Source organism: Marmota marmota, unplaced genomic scaffold (genome assembly GCF_001458135.2).
Source record: "Marmota marmota marmota unplaced genomic scaffold, marMar, whole genome shotgun sequence".
NCBI lineage: Eukaryota > Metazoa > Chordata > Mammalia > Rodentia > Sciuridae > Marmota > Marmota marmota.
In genome coordinates this window covers 61,406,469-61,422,823 of record NW_026000037.1, presented here as the reverse complement: position 1 = coordinate 61,422,823, position 16,355 = coordinate 61,406,469, and the positions used below count along the sequence as shown (strand labels likewise).

The 16,355-nt window shown below is 37.7% G+C and overlaps 1 long non-coding RNA gene across 1 annotated transcript in view; it reads right to left on the bottom strand.

Moving 5' to 3' along the window:
• LOC125619433 overlaps positions 1-14,574 on the bottom strand; it is a 65,393-nt gene extending 50,819 nt beyond the window's left edge. The window contains exon 1 of the long non-coding RNA XR_007350995.1: positions 14,441-14,574. This is a non-coding gene — a long non-coding RNA (uncharacterized LOC125619433). The remainder of the gene's footprint in view (positions 1-14,440) is intronic.
• Between the last annotated feature and the right edge of the window lie 1,781 nt (positions 14,575-16,355).

Below are 16,355 nucleotides of genomic sequence, written 5' to 3'. Positions count from 1 at the left end.
TGTCATCTTTTTTCCTTTTTAACCAACTATTGATTTATTTGATAAACTTTCCTGAGCATTTTCTGTACATGTCTACTTCTAGACCAAATGCTAGAGAGAGAATGAGCAAGGAAATTTATTTGCATTAAATAGGGTACTTGAATGAGTACTATGTAACATTTGATGCTTACATTAAGATTATATGTAATGTTAATTTTTTAAAATGTGACATATGTGACCCATAAGAACTAGATATGAACTATATAAGAACTAGACCATTAATAAATATTCCCACCTACACACATACAAGCACATGCACACAATCTATACCTGGCCCCACACAAAAGTAACCACATTCTGAATTTTGTGTTCTTAATTTAGCCTCTCATGGCTCTATTTTTAAACATGATATTTTATAATTTGCTTGTTTTATTCCTTGGCAAAAACCTTGTCATACTGTTTGTATTCTCCGGAGACTTCTTTTTTTCACTCAACAATGGATTTAAAATTTAATCATATTGTTGTGCATGACTAAAATTCATTCGCTTTCACTATTTTATTTTATTCCATGGTGTGAATATCCCACAATTGAGGAATCCATTTGTTTTGTTTCCAATTTGGGATTATTATAAACTATGCTGTAAAGAACATTCTTGTATATACATACTGGTGTATGTATGCACAAATTTCTTTAGGGTAAATACGTATTCTGTTTAATAAGATGATTTCAAGCTATTCTCCAAGGTTGTACCAATTTATACTCCCACCAAAATTGCAGGAGGAGCATTACCATTAGTCTACATTCATATCAACTCTTATTATTTTCAGATTTATAATTTTGTCAATCTGTTGGAAGTCCATTCAGCCTTAACAGCTACCCTGAGAAGTAGTAATTATTGTCTATATTATACAGGGAAAGCTGAAAATCACATAACTATAAGATGAGATTTTGAACCCAGTTCTTTCACCTACAAACCCAGAGTTCTTTCTGCTATGATACACTGTCTCCCCGATTCCAGTCCCCATTGACTAAGGCCCACATTTTTTAAGCATAGTTACATTCAGGAGCAGTGTAGTGTTCAGTGCAATTGGGGCAGATCACTGACCTCTCCATGCCTCAACTATCTGTAAAATGGCAATAATAATTATAATGATACCTATTTTATAAGACTGTTTTGGGGGTTAAAAAAACTTATTCACCCCCCTTTCCCCCCACCCATTTAGATATTTAAATAAACATACACACCAAATTCGAACCATGCCAGGGAGAATTCCATTGATTTTCTTTAGCCTAAGTGTCCTTTTTCTTTCAAGCAAATGACTTTTTCATTAACTACCTTACACTCACATGTTCTAAGTTGCCATGTGTCCCAGTTTTATATGCAGCTTTGTGGAAGCACTAGAAAAATCTCCTAGCTGTACCACCATGGTAATTTGCTACCAGTAGAATCAGAACACTGTTGTGCACCTTAAAATCTGTATTTTGTACTCTGGGTTGATATAAAAAAAAAACCTTTAGAGTACTTTACTTAATTTGTCTATATATATATATTAATTCGGGTAACAATTTAATGTTCTTTTTTTCCTATTAGATTCTTTCTAGTTTTAATCATGATTATATCCACCACCTTAATACCTAGTAAACTCTTGTTTAAATGAATCAATGAATGACTTTTTAAAATAGGTTGAGTGATATGTTTTGCTGAAGATGTTAATCTAATGCTTTTTTTAAAAGCCTGAATTTTTTTTGTTTAAAATCCTTAGAGCCTGATTTCGGATTTTAGAATTTAGAAATTTTTTTTTTCATTTTTAAAAAAGTTAGTACTCCATATGGGTGCAGTGGAACATGCCTATAATTCCAGTAGCTCAGGAAGCTGAGGCAGGAAGATTGCAAGGTGAAAGCCAGCTTCAGCAAAAGCGAGGCACTAAGCAACTCAGTGAGACACTGTCTCTAAATAAAATACAAAATAGGGATGAGGATTTGGCTCAGTGGTGGAGTGCCCCTAAGTTCAGTCCCCAGTACCCCACTCCAGAAAAAATACTCCATACATACCAAATTTTATGTGGCATATACAGCAGGACCTCAGCACTGCCCAAGAATCAAACACATTGCAATTTCCGCAGCAAAATAGAAGGATACTATTCATGTGTAAAGTTTTCAAGGACTACAAATAACATCCTATGGATGCAGGTCAAGTTTGCCACCAAAAGTTATGAAAATGTTTATGGTTTCCATAGATTTGGGATTATAGAATTTTGGATTAAAATTGTAAAGCTACATTTTTTTTCAGTGCCTGGGATTGAACCCAGGGCCCTGTGCATGCTAGGCAATCACTCTACCCCTGAGCTACATCCTCAGCCCTATAATTTTTAATGTGTAGAAATTTGAATCCGTGGCTCATTGGCCCCTAATTTATTTTATTCATACTGTGGAGCATCTCACTTACCATCTTTCCTTAATCTCCAGAAAAACTATTTTAGTTTATGGCACTTATTTTAATGGGCCACTGATTACTATATTATCCTGAGGCTATGGAAGTATATAAACTGTTCTTTGAAAAGGTATAGCTAACGTTCACAAATAATAAAAACTACTGTCCCAAAATTAAGAACTGGGATTCATTACTCAGGAGAAATAGTTATTTGCAATTCATTTGGGGTAAAATTGCCAATACTTTCAAAATATAATTATTATTCATGCTAAAGGCTGATCATCTGATCATTCATTTTCTAAAAGAGGGGTGTTCTTTTCTGAGTGGAAACTAGGTTTTAAAGTTGACTTTGGAAATTCATAAAGGGCAAGTTACAGATGGAAATTGAAAAAAGTCAGTTGTTTTCAAGATTCTGAGAAGGTCTAGACTCTAGGGGCTCCTCTAACATGGCCCTCAGGCTCCAAGCAAGACTAGTGATGGGGAAATCAGACAAGCACGGCTTTCAAAGTCCAGTCCTTCAGGACACTTAAATTTAAATGTGCCACATGTCCAACTACTCATCTCTCTCTCCCTCACCCCCATCTCTCTCTCTCTCTCTCTCTCTCTCTCTCTCTCTCACACACACACACACACACACACACACACACACTATAGCCCCCTCTGATAGTGTTGTCATAAGGAATTTCCATGGCCAAGCCATTGTCCCATTTTTCCATCTTTAGTTGTAACATATGACTGTAATGGCCTTTTGTGTTGGCTCAGAGGTCACATTGTCCAATAAAGACCATAGTTTAGACATTTGGGAGCTTGATGTCATACTGTCAGAAAGTTATTTAATGTCTCCATGAGTTTCAGTTTGCCCATCTGGAAAGTGTGAGCAATAATAGTCTAGTTCATGCAGTTGTCACGAGGATTAAATTATATTAGTATGTATCTGACTCATAGGAAGGGTTCTGTTTGGGGGAATTGTTGTTATTTTAAACTCATGCAAATTCTGAGGATGAGGCTTATGAAGATTCTAAGTAGTAGCTTGTGTTAGAACTCAGTAACATCACCAATTATGCTTATAGTAGACCTTCTCATACTTTCCAGCACCTTGGGTTTATTGGGAATATTATTTATTGCTTAAGGATAAGATGCTGGATTAATTCATGTTATGAGTTCCTTTCTTTGAATAATATTTACTGTACTGTATCACCTGTCTCCAACCTACAAAAAGATTAAGTTCCACAAAGCTTATTTGCATTTAAATTGTTTAAATTTGAAATATTTTTTTTTCATAGAGGCAATGTTTTAAAAGCGATTTGGTGTCCAGACTGACACAAGGAAAGGTGGTGAAGTGAGTATCCATTCCCTAAGCAGGAGGATTACAGATCAAATGACTCACTTAGAACCAGGATCCACCTGTTACTCTGCCTGATGCCTCAGCAGGCAGAAAAGAGCAAATTTTAGTGGCTGAAAATTGTCATGTCCTTCACATAAGAGGAAAAAAAATTCAAAGTCAGGGTCACCAGCTCAGAGAGCAGGGACATGAGCTATAGAACAGAGACTATCACTAACAAGATCACTAGAAGTTTCTGGAACCTTGGTAGCCTCCCTACAATTGTATTACCTTATTAACATTTTCCCACACTGATTAGTAGGACTCTCCTTAAATCCAAAGGCTATTGGGAGCCCACAAGGAAGGGGGATGAGTAGAAGATTACATTCCACTCTAAAGCTCATGGAGAGTTAGGACAAGAGACAGAGGATAAGAGAACCCCAAAACATAAAGTGGGAAGTGTCTCTACAAAGAGGAAAGGGAGGCATGTCACCAATCTGCGGTGTGGTGTTTATAAGAAAATGACACTGATTTTCATGAGAGATGGGACATATCTTCCTTTGTTGGCAATTTAAGAGATGGAAATAATTTAATATCTGGTCACTTGAGACTCACCAGTAACATTAAGTATCTGTATCTGTATAAAAGAAGAGTCTAATTTTGTTCTCAACCTTGGCTACACATTAAAATCATTTGGGGAAGATGAAAAATTTCCAATACCCAAGCTGCATGTCCTGGGACCAAAGCATCAGAGTTTTTAAAGTTCTATGATGAATCCTATGAGCAACCACATTAAAGACCATCCTAAATACCAACCACTTGCAGGTGTCCTAAATTGAGGAACAAGATGGTATGACCACCACAGAGCTTTGGCACAGTCCAATCTTAAACCCTCTTACCCAAATTCCTGTTGTAAAAAAGTCTGAGACAAAATTTGAGAACAGATTGGGTAAAGCTCATCATTCATATTATGATTTTAGTTGTTAAGACAGAAAAAATAACTTCAACAACCACATTCATTGAAACTGATGGCAAAAATGTTTCCAACAATTTATGTGCAAATTCAAAGATGATCCCTAGGGATGAACTTGTCCCACCATGTGCCAGGCACTGCACTGAGTGCTAGAGAGAAAACAGTCACAACCATAGATTCAGCTCCTGATGAAAGGTAGTCAGTGATAACAGAAGAGTTAACAGGGAACCTCCTCAGTATAGACTGAGCTCCCAGGCAGTCGTGGCTTGCTAAGAGCCACAGCTAAGTAATATGATGCATGGCATTTTTGGTTGAAAGGTGACGCCAACAAGCCATTGAGATGATATGATTATGTTAAGATCTACATTCATATGGATATTGGACTCCTGCTGTCCACCTCGGCCTGCTAGACTCCTGGAGAGTTCCCATTGGTTGGGGAAGTGCGGTAGGAGGGAATTCCGGAGGAGGGACTTCCTGTTGGGGTCTGGGAGAAAGCCGCATCGGTAGGCAATCTGGCCTGGAGCGTAAGGGGCATTGGCGGCAGTTTCAAAAATAAAGTTTGTTCCTGCTTGAGTGGCTCGTGATTTGTGCCCAGCTAGACTGTGGCAGTGGCTACCCATAAGCAAAGAGCTGAACAATGAGGACTGGGTCATCTATTTTAAATCATATGTTTTGGCTTACAAATATCAGTCCTATGAGTGTAATATGGCTCCATGGGTGTAGCAGCATCCTGACAGATGAATTGTAGTTACTAATTAACATTCTCTGAAGGGGTTTCATCAGCTATTCCTCTGATACACCTGTTAATGCTTAGGAGCATCCACATGAGATGCATCTGGGTGCGGGCCCATGCACACAACTACTCGCTTGCCACCCCCCTAGATAATTGCCACTATTACCTGTTGTTTCATAAATTACTTGGAATTAGTCCTCTGTTGATCTGCATGTTTAGGGGAGAGGATTGGTAGATGCTGCCCTCAGAGAAATGCAGCTCTGTGATTAGTGCGCCCACATCAAATCTCTTGCATCCCAGTTGCTTTAGGAGCTTAGGAACTGAGTGTCTGGCTGTACTATAAGTATGTCATCTTTTTCTGCTTTGACAAGGTTAGTGTCTCTGGTGTCTACTGGCACAATCCCCAAGCTTCCTGGAACTTGTGTCATTAACCATGCAGTGGGGTCTGACTGCAGAAAATGCAGAGCACATTAAGTAGGCAAAAACAGCCCAGGTCTTGAAAAATCTCTGCACAGAAAACAAGTCGCCCTAAATGATTCTGTTAACATGTCTGACATCCCGTGCCTCTCTCCCCTGCTCATTGCTGCAGAGGATTCTAGCCACATGAAGCCTATTCTCCCCTTCTCCCTGTCCCCTCCCCACAAAGGGCTCCACAAACACTCTATGATCAGTCCCGATGCTGCTGGGAGACACAGATTTCTCTCAAAGAACTGCAGATGAGAGGAGAAAATATGCAAAAGACAGGTAGCAAGTGAACCAAGCAGTTGTCAGGTAAGTCATATTTTTACAGTCTGAAAGCTGCTTACAAGCATTGGCTCATTTAGAGGACAATCTCATGGGCTAAGCACATCCAAACAGTGCTACAAAAAAACCAAGTCCATCAGTGCAAAGTGGGGTCGGGGAGGTTTGGCTCTAAACAAGCCAAGAACTCACATCCTGGCTTTAAACCAGGCATAAACAACTGAGATTTTACTGTTCCAAAGATCTTAAAGGGACTTAACTGGTAATGTTAAAGGCCCACAAAACTAGTAGTCAGAAATACCCTGTCCACATGGTGAAATAACCTCTACGTGGCAAGTTGTGTTGGTCAGTGGTTGTTACCTCTCAGATTCCCCTTTATTTCCGATTCACTGGCTCCAGATCCCAGGCTGCCCTGGTGTGACACCACCACTTACCTCCCTTCTTCTCATCAGCCCAGAGGATAGAATATCTTCCTGCACTTGTTCATCTCTAGGTTCTCCTCGTTGGGCTTCTCAGTTCTTTCATTGCCTGTGGAACATTTCCTGTGATAGATTTCGTATGTTGAAGTACCTACAGTGGTTTCTGTTTCATGGGACAATACAATAGTTCACCATTATACCTTAATCATGTTATGTATATGATCTATATATGAAAAATTCAAAAGAATTGTTCTTATGGATTGAACTGTGTCCCCCCAAAATTCATATATTGAATTCCTAGTCCTCGTACCTCAGAATGTGACTGTATTTGGGTCTTTAAAATGATATTTAAGTTAAAATGAGGTTATTATGATGGGCTCTAATTCCACCCTTAAGTATCCTTATAAGAAGAGGAGATTAAGACATATATACACAGAGGGAAGACCATGTGAGGACACATGGAGAAGACGGTCAACTACAAGTTCAGGAGAAAGACCCCAGAACAAACCAATGTAGCTGACACCTTGATCTTGGACTTCCAGCCTCTGTATCCTGAGGAGATAAACTTCTGTTGTTTAAGTCACCAGGTCTGTGCCTCACTAATACTAGCAAACAAATGCAATTGCTCATCTCTGAAATTTGGGGTAAACTACTTAACTCTAAGTGTCATTGTCCTCATAGACAAAATGAGGATAATTATAACAATCAGGTTATTATTGAAAATTAACTGAAAAGCTTAATAGACAGCTTACCGCAATTGTTAGGCTCTGGAGTGACCCCTAAAGTCCCATGTATTGAACACTTGATCCTCAGCCAAGTGCCATGGAAGGTGGTAGAACCTTTAAAAGGTGGCACCTAGTGGATGGAAGGAAGTTAGGCTATAGGGGTGTGTCCATGAAGGGGACATTGGGACCTGTGGCCCCTTCCTGATTCTCTCTTTGCTTCCTGGCCACCAAGAGGTGAAATATCCTCTGCTTCATGCTGCTCCCATAGTGTACTATGCCACAACAGGCCAAGTAACTATGAACTGAAATCTCTCAAACCATGAGTGCACATAAACAAAAAGTGGATTTAGGTATAAGTCCTAGGTATTCTGTCACAGTGATGCAAAGCTAACACAGAAGTGCTCAATAAATGTTGGGCATCATTGTGAATATACATGTAAAACTAAATATACCATGTATAACTGTGTTTATAGTGTGAATATACATGTATAACTGTGTTTATAGTGTTGTTGACTTGGAAGCCTGCCTCTCTAAGCAAGAGGAAGGACTTTAGATTGGTCTGGTTGGATAATGTTTTAGCCTGAATTCTCCTTATCACTTACTATTTTCAGTTACTAAATTACAAAGAGCTCCTGAGGTCTTATACCAGCGTTTCATTTTTAAAGCATAAATATTTTTGCTCAACTCCAAATTCAATAATTCTTTTGCTTTTTCTGCTGCAATTTCCATTCTATTCCTTGTTGCTTCCACAAAAATAAATCCATTCAAACAAAGAATTGCTTTCTGACTTTTCTGGAATGCCCATGACTGCCCACTGAGTCACTTTGGGCCAGCAAGAAAAAGCCTTGCCTCTGGGTGCTTCCTGAAAGACCTCTCCAGGACTCGAATGCAGCTCCTGTAGATTGGTGGCCTACAAATAGTCACACTATGGAAATAAGAAGAATCACCTTTCCTGGAACCATCTGCAGCTGAGCTTAGCCAGACCACACAGGTTGCCACTGATCTGTTAACGGCTGCAATTTTCTTGTTTTGCCACTTTTTAACTAAGATTTTTCTACTTCTGCAGTGGCCTCCCTGGTAAGTTGGAGTGATCCATTTCTTTTACCATATCAGATCCTTAAATATCAGTATGGTGTAATCCCTTCTCATGCTAATCCCTTCTCATGGGGATTTAATAAGCATTTAGCCTTCAGCTAAAGGAATAAAGCTCCAACAATGTAACTTACAGCACTTTGTGTTAGGGAAGATATCTGGGGCACCAATAAATAGAAATATTACTTTTTAATCAAATGATGGGAAAAAAACAATAAAATCCAGAGAAAGCTGAAGTTTTGGGAGTATGAGAAAAAGACATGGAGACCTTTTATAAAGAAGTATTTTCCATGAGGGACCTTCTCTTTCTACCAGTAAACCCAAGCATGTATCTTACATGTACATATAATATTTATCATCACCAATTTATCATTCAATGGTGTCTAGGAGATAAATACTGAATTGTGAACTTGTCCAGGAAAGAAAAGAAAAAAAGGAAGGGGTGATAAAAAAAAAAAAAAACAAAGAGAAGCCAAAAGCATTTATTGGATCTACTTTATATTATAAAGGCAGAAATTTACTCTGTGATTTTTAACCTCCCAATGGTTTGTTGCCATATGGTACTAATTCCGCCCATGGAATGTGAAAAATAAAATAAATGTCAACTCTTGACTCACAATCACTAATCCTGTAGCTGCACAGAATGCAATCATTTTCTCTGTACATCAGTCTGTTTTTAAGAGTCAGGGAGTTTCTGCTAAATATCTAGATTTCTACCATAATCTGCCTATTGCGAGGAAAGAAAGATCTGAGAATGGTGTTTTTGTGTTGCTGTCTCTGCTTCTACACAGGCATTGGAGAGAATTCATTCCACTCCTTGCCATCTTGGTGTGACTCTTCAGGGCCCCCTCTGGTCCACGTCCCTTCTAAAGAATTCCAGGCGGATCAGAATACTATGCTGTTGGATTTCAGACTATATTAATAATTCTAGTGGATTTTTAATTCTCAAAAATAATAGATTTGGGGCTGGGGATGTGGCTCAAGCGGTAGCGCACTCGCCTGGCATTCGTGTGGCCCGGGTTGGATCCTCAGCACCACATACAAAGATGTTGTGTTCACCGAAAACTAAAAAATAAATATTAAAAATTCTCTCTCTCTCTCTAAAAAAAAATAATAATAATAATAGATTCTACTGCATGATTTTGTTAAGCAAACTTGGTAAAATAATGAGAAAAAATAAGTCTACTTGTCAGCTCGGGGCAAAGTCACATTCCCAAAGATGATTTTATTTAAAATGCACATTTCAAATAGAATTTCAACTATCAATAGGTTATGTTTTGTGTCATTGTGTATGTGGTGGGAGAGGGGATGCTAAGATGGAACCCAGGGCCTCACAAGTCCTAAGCAAGGGCTCTACTACTAAGTTCATTCCCAGCCCTTTGTGTCACTTTTTATTGACATAAAGTTCTCTGTAGTCTAAAGAAAACATTTACCTTACATTGCACAAGCCAAAACACAGTGTCCTTTGGTGATTGTTCCATTCCCCTCCCCCAATTCTTCTTTCCCTCACTGCTTCTTCATTCTACTAAGAATGCAACTCAATTCACAATAGTTAGACGATGGAACCAACCTAGGTGTCCCTCAATAGTTGAATGGATAAAGAAAATGTGATATATATATTCAATGGAATATTACTCAGCTTTAAAGAAGAGTGAAATTATGGCATTTGCCAGTGAATAGTTGGAATTGGAGAATATCATATTAAGTAAAATAAGCCAATCCCACAAAACCAAAGGCCAAATATTTTCTCTAATATGCAGATGCTAATTCACAATAAGGGGGGGCACTAGGGAAGAATAGCATTACCTTAGATTAGGTAGAGGGAAGTGATGGGAGGGGAGAGGTAGGGATGTGGAGATAGGAAAACAGTAGAATGAAACAGACAATATTACTGTATGTATATATGTGACGATATGACCAATATGATTCTGCAACATGTATACTCAGAAAAATGAGAATTATATTTCATCTATGTATGATATATCAAAGTTCATAAATGTATTCTACTGTCATGTATAACTAATTAAAACAAATTTAAATTTTTTTAAAAGAATGTGGTTTGATGTGTTTGTAACAAGGACAAAAGTTTAAAGATATATGAAATCTGAAGAGAGTATTAAATTTGAGGAAGAAATGCATTTACATAGTTTAGAGACAAGAAGCTATGAAAAAGTGTCCAATGATTTCCCAGTAGCCATGGAAGCTAATATGTGCTCTACGATTCCAATAATTTGTGTGAGAACATAGATTACCCTTTCACTGATAGGCTTGGTCATTTATTGATGACCACGTGGGTCTTACTATAGTTGATCATGTAGCAATTCAATATCAATTCAATTATCAACATTTTATAACAAATCAGATACCAAAAATACAAACTGTAGATTCCTGAGGGACCAGGAGATAATGTTGGGCTTCTAACATAGGCTAGACACTGATCTAGCTTTTTTATTTCTAATATACCATCCAAATCCCCTGGCAATCCTTCAGATACATGCTCTTGTCCTCATTAAAGCTGTGAAAAATCCAAATAAATCAATGTCTTAGGGTAGCCTCTGTACCTCCAGTCTGGTGGACCAACTCCAATCTCTTTTCTGGCTTTAAACCTTTTGTGTATTCGCCTGTGCTCTAGAACAAAGTCTAAACTCATTACCGAGTTTCTTAAGGTCCTTCACATTTGGACTCTGTGGTCCTTTCACACAGCACACCTTCCACTCCTCACCTCAAACTCCACTCTTGGCCTACCCACCGTCTGTCAGCTCCTTGAATGTGCTAGCTTTCTGTTGCCCCTGGCATTGTGCTTATAACCACAGCACCCTGGAGCACCCCTTTCCCGCCCTCCCTAATGCTCTGGCTAATTCTTTGAATCTGAATGTAGGTTGTGCTTCCTCCAGGGAACCTCCTTTGAGCATTCTACCACTGAGTTATATCTCTAGCCCTTTTTATGTTTTATTTTGAGACAGAGGCTCACTAATTTACCCAGGCTGGCCTTGGACTTGTGATCCTCCTGCTTCAGCCTCCCTAATAGCTGGGATTTCAGATGACAGTCACTTTGCCCTGCTGTTTCCCTCTCTTGACAGTAACTTCTGAGATGGCAGAACCTAAGATTGTCAAGAACCAATATCCTGGTTCCTCATATGCAGTAGAAAATGTGTGTTGAATTACTCAATGATTAAGAGAATAGTATTTGAACTTCATTTTCAGGACAACAGAGCCAAAATTCCATGGCAACTGCCTCTGAAAACATAACATTTAGGATGGCATTGTGTCAGTTTGTCAGGGAATATTCAGGACCAAGGCACAATAAGGTTTTCTGACTCAACCAACTATTTGACATGTAGTTCAATATATTAATTTTTAATACAAAATATAGATATTCCTAGGAATATAAAAATGCATATTTCCCTTTGTGGAAAAATATAAGACTTCCAGAAAATTTCCCATTTTGAATTAGATCCCCAAATATGTTCTGCTCTCCATGATGGTCAACCTTATTTAGAAGATGGCAATCTTTTGGAGCAGGTTTTAAGATGAGCAATTGTCAAACTTCTGAGCCTCTAAAGGAAATTATGTGCTTTGAGGAACATTTAAAAATCCCATTTTTGTGTAATCTAGGGAAGATTAAAGAGGAATGTAAAAGCTATCTTTTCCTGACTCAAATGCTGTCACCTCTAACTGAGGGAGCAGATGTGTTCTCACAAATAGATTTAAAAAACAAAAAAGTATAAAAACCAATGGGAACAAAAGCCCAGACTGTGCTCAATTTGTGAAAAACGCTTTAGATTATCTCTGGATTGTAGAAATGGGGGGGTATTTATTCTTTTTAATTCTCTTCTATATATTCTAAGTGTTCTGCCATAAATGGTATTAAGGCATCATGTAGAATCATTAAAAATGAGTCCATATTAATTAGTGGTATTGTAGAAAGAAAGAATTCCTAATTTGTGCAGAACACAAGAATCTATCTTTCCTTTTAGTGTTAAGATTATTCAAATCTCCAAGAAAAATTTTGAATAAACAGTGTTTGTTTCTATCGGTTTCAGTTTACCATGGGTCCATCTGTGCAAAGCTTTTCTCCTTTTTCAAAATAGTTTATATTTGTTGTTTTAGATTTGCAGTAATCCATACTTGATACAAAAATAAATAAATAATGCATTCCCATGGAAAAATAAAATTTTGCCAAATCCAAAGCCATACAAAGCTTTTAAAAACTTTTTTACAGATATTTTGATGGGATTACACTATAATACCATTCAGTGACTTTTTCCCTTGACACAGTATGGGCATTATTTGCATACAGCACAGTAGATTTATTTATCCTTTTAAACAGTTGCCTGGGACTTACTGACTAGATGTGACAAAATGGAAATTTTATCTGTTCCCTATTGATGGACATTTGCTTTGCAGCATTGTTTGTAACTGCAAACATTTAATAATTAGTTTAGCCTGTTTTATCAAAAGACTTACTATGACAGAGAGGAGGCCTCCGTTCTGAAAATCAGTACCCCTGAGAACACTGAATGGTATGTTAGGGAATGTTCAAAGCTTATCTTCCTAGACCATCCATTTTACTCAATGACAAACAATTTAAAATAAGGTCAGAGAAACAAATTAGTCAATCGGCAAATGAACAAAAGTTCCAAATAGACATTTCTCTAAAGAAGAAATACAAATGGTCAACAAATTAAAAAAAAAGTTCAAACTTCTTAGCAATCAGGGAAATGCAAATCAAAAACACACTGAGATTTCATCTTACTCCAGTCAGAATAATAGTCATCAAGAATACAAAGAACAACAATTGCTGGTGAGGATGTGGTGGAGAAAGGTACACTTCGTAATTGTTGGTGGGAATGCAAATCAGTCCAACCACTCTGGAAGAGCAGTATGTGGCTCCCTCAAAAGATGGAATGGAAACACCATATCCCAGCTATCCCACTCCTTGGTATTTATCCAAACAATCTAAAATCATCATCTCTAGTGATACCTGCATACCAGTGCTTGTAGTGGTGCAGTTCACAATAGCCAACTATGGAACCAGCATAGGTGCTCATCAACAGAGGAATGGGTAAAGAAAATGTGGTATCCATATACAATGGAGTTTTACTCAGCCTTAAAGAAGAATGAACTTATGTCATTTGCAAGTAAATGGATGGAATTGGAGAACATCATGCTGAGTTCAATAAGCCAGACTCAGAAAGTGAAGGGCCAAATATTTTCTGTCATATATGGAAGTTAGAGAGAAAAAAAAAGTTGGGAGGGGGAATCTCATTAAAATAGAGTAAGGAGACCAAGAGGAATGAAGGAGGGAAGGGCATGAGAAAATACTGGGTAATTAAATCAACTAAACTATGCTGTGTCTATGTAGGAATATAGCAAAATAAATCCCCCAAGTGTGTGTATAATTATAAAACACTAATTAATAATAATAATAATAGAAGAGAGATCAATACAGTAGAGAAAACAAATGGGGAAGGGAAAAGGAAGGGACTAGGGAATGAGAGGAATCAAATTATGTGCATATACCAATGTGGCATCATGAATCTCACTATCGTGTATAATTCTAATGCACAAATAAAAAATTTTTTGAAGAAAATATTAAGGCCTTTAGACAAGCACCTTACCTATCTGTATTCACAGCTACTCAAGAGGCTGAGGCAGGAGGATTGTCTGGATACTTTAATGAGACGGTGCCTCAAAAAAAAAAATTAATTAATTAAAAAGGTCTGGGTGGGTAGCTCAGTGATAGAGTGCTTGCCTAGCATGTGCAAGACCCTGGGTTCCATCTCCAGTATCACAAAAAAATAAAATATTAAGGTTGTTTTTATTAAAAAATAAATCAGAGGGCTGGGGATGTAGTTCAGTGTAAGACCACTTGCCTGGCATGTGCAAGGCCCTGAGTCCAATCCCCAGCACCACAAACTAAAATAACCAAAAAAAAAAAAAAAACCAGTTTAGATGTATGATATGGAAAAATACAAAGTATATATAAAACTTTCATCAAAAACAAAGACTTCAAAGACATTACCTTCTTTGAGTCAGGGTCCCAGGCCCCCAACGGTAAGTCATCTTTCTTTTGCCTCAAGAGATTTTTCAGTGGAAATTTTCGAGGAGTACTTGTTTAGGATATTTGGAATCTTTTGAATGCCTGAGAGGATTTCAGACAAACTGGGGACTAATTATAAAGGCTGAACTCACTTCTTAAAATAGAAATCAGCCAAGAGCTCTCAAGATGGATTCCTCAAAGTTAACGTGAGGACACAAAGAAGAGGGGGGTGGGCAGAGAGACACAAAGAGAGCCTAAGATCTGCCTCAGCCTCATAGCTGGAGCTAGTCCAGGTACAAAAAATTGGTTTGTGTGACAACAGAGAATAGAACAATATTCTATGCTCACAACCTAGGTAACATAAGATTGTTTTTACTGTGAATTGTGTGTGTGTGTGTGTGTTTAAAGCAAGTCGCAAGACTAATCAACTTTCCAAATAGTGAATTTGTAACTGGCAAGTCAAAGTTCAATCACAGCCTATTTGTTTATGTTGTTTCACTTGAATAGAAAACTCAAATGCTGTAACAAAACAGCATTTGAGAAGGCAGGTGAACTATTGATAATAATTCTAGCAGGTGAGGAGAATTATCCAAGCCTTATTTCCCTCACTTGATTTCATCCTGTGCTCTTAGGCCAACAGCACAATATTATAGGGCTCTCCAGCTTCTTAAACACCTTACATTCTATATATGCCTAAAATAGTTGTTTGTTGTATTATGCATAGATGTTTTTGTTCTCCTCAGTAAGCCTACAGAGCAGGGTGAATTTTGTTTAAAAAGGAATTATTTTGCCTGTCAAAACACTTTACATAACACAGCCCTTGAATTCTGAAGGATTTTTAAATTGAGCTCTGAAATCCTACAATGTGCATCTTAAATAATCTTCTAGCTAAAAGCAAAGGAACTGGTCAACTGACCTCCAGTTCTTGCTATTTGGAAATATGCCTTAGTGCTTCTCAGTATTTGGCCTAGGTGCCTTTATTTTCAACTGTGTTCATTTTTAAATCATCACTCTAGACCAGGTAAATGGATTCAATAGAGATGAATGCACCATCCATCATATTTTGTGGATTTACATAGCTGAATGCAATAATATTCAACATAATTATGCTGTCTAATATGTGCTTGAAATGTTTGTCATACATTATCGTATGCTAATTGTGCATAATTAATGTTAACTATTCATGGACACAAGATCAATTAATGAGTTGTAAAGAAAAACTTATATGCTAAAGAAAGAAAAAAAAAACCCATACAAACAAAATGTGTAACAGTCTCTTTATTCTCTAAGGCACATTATAAAGATTATAAATGAATTGACCGTTTTGATATTAGAATGTGTACAGTAAATAACATGTGTAAAAATGCGGTCGTGTTAGATCTCCCAGGGAAGGCAGCAGTAACTCTTCCTCATGTGAGAAGCATGGAGAGAATGCCATCGAAAGAGGTTCAATCAATATATTATCTTCAGAACAAACAAGGGAGCTATAGATGAGGGTTGTGGATGGATATTACAGATGAGGGATTCTGTTGTCATAACCACTTGAAAACCCGGCAGGATGCACATCCAACTCATAAAATAAATGGTCAACTTATTATTCAGGTTTAGCTCAAATTTTGGTGAGCTTGGCAAAATTTGTCACTGTGGAAATGTACTGTGGACTCAAAGAAAAAGGCTCGTTTTGTTTAACAGGCAGCTCTCTCCAGAATTGAATAGAAAACAGGGAGTTAAGTGCCTCATCCCCCAACTTTCATTAACCCTCAGACTAACAGGAAGGCAGTATACATTACCGTCGCTGTATCGCTTTTCCCCTTAGAGGTACTGAAGCGAAGCCAGAATAAGTATCTTGCTTAATGTGAATGCACAGTTCAATGTAAGGATTGCTAAGAGATACCTA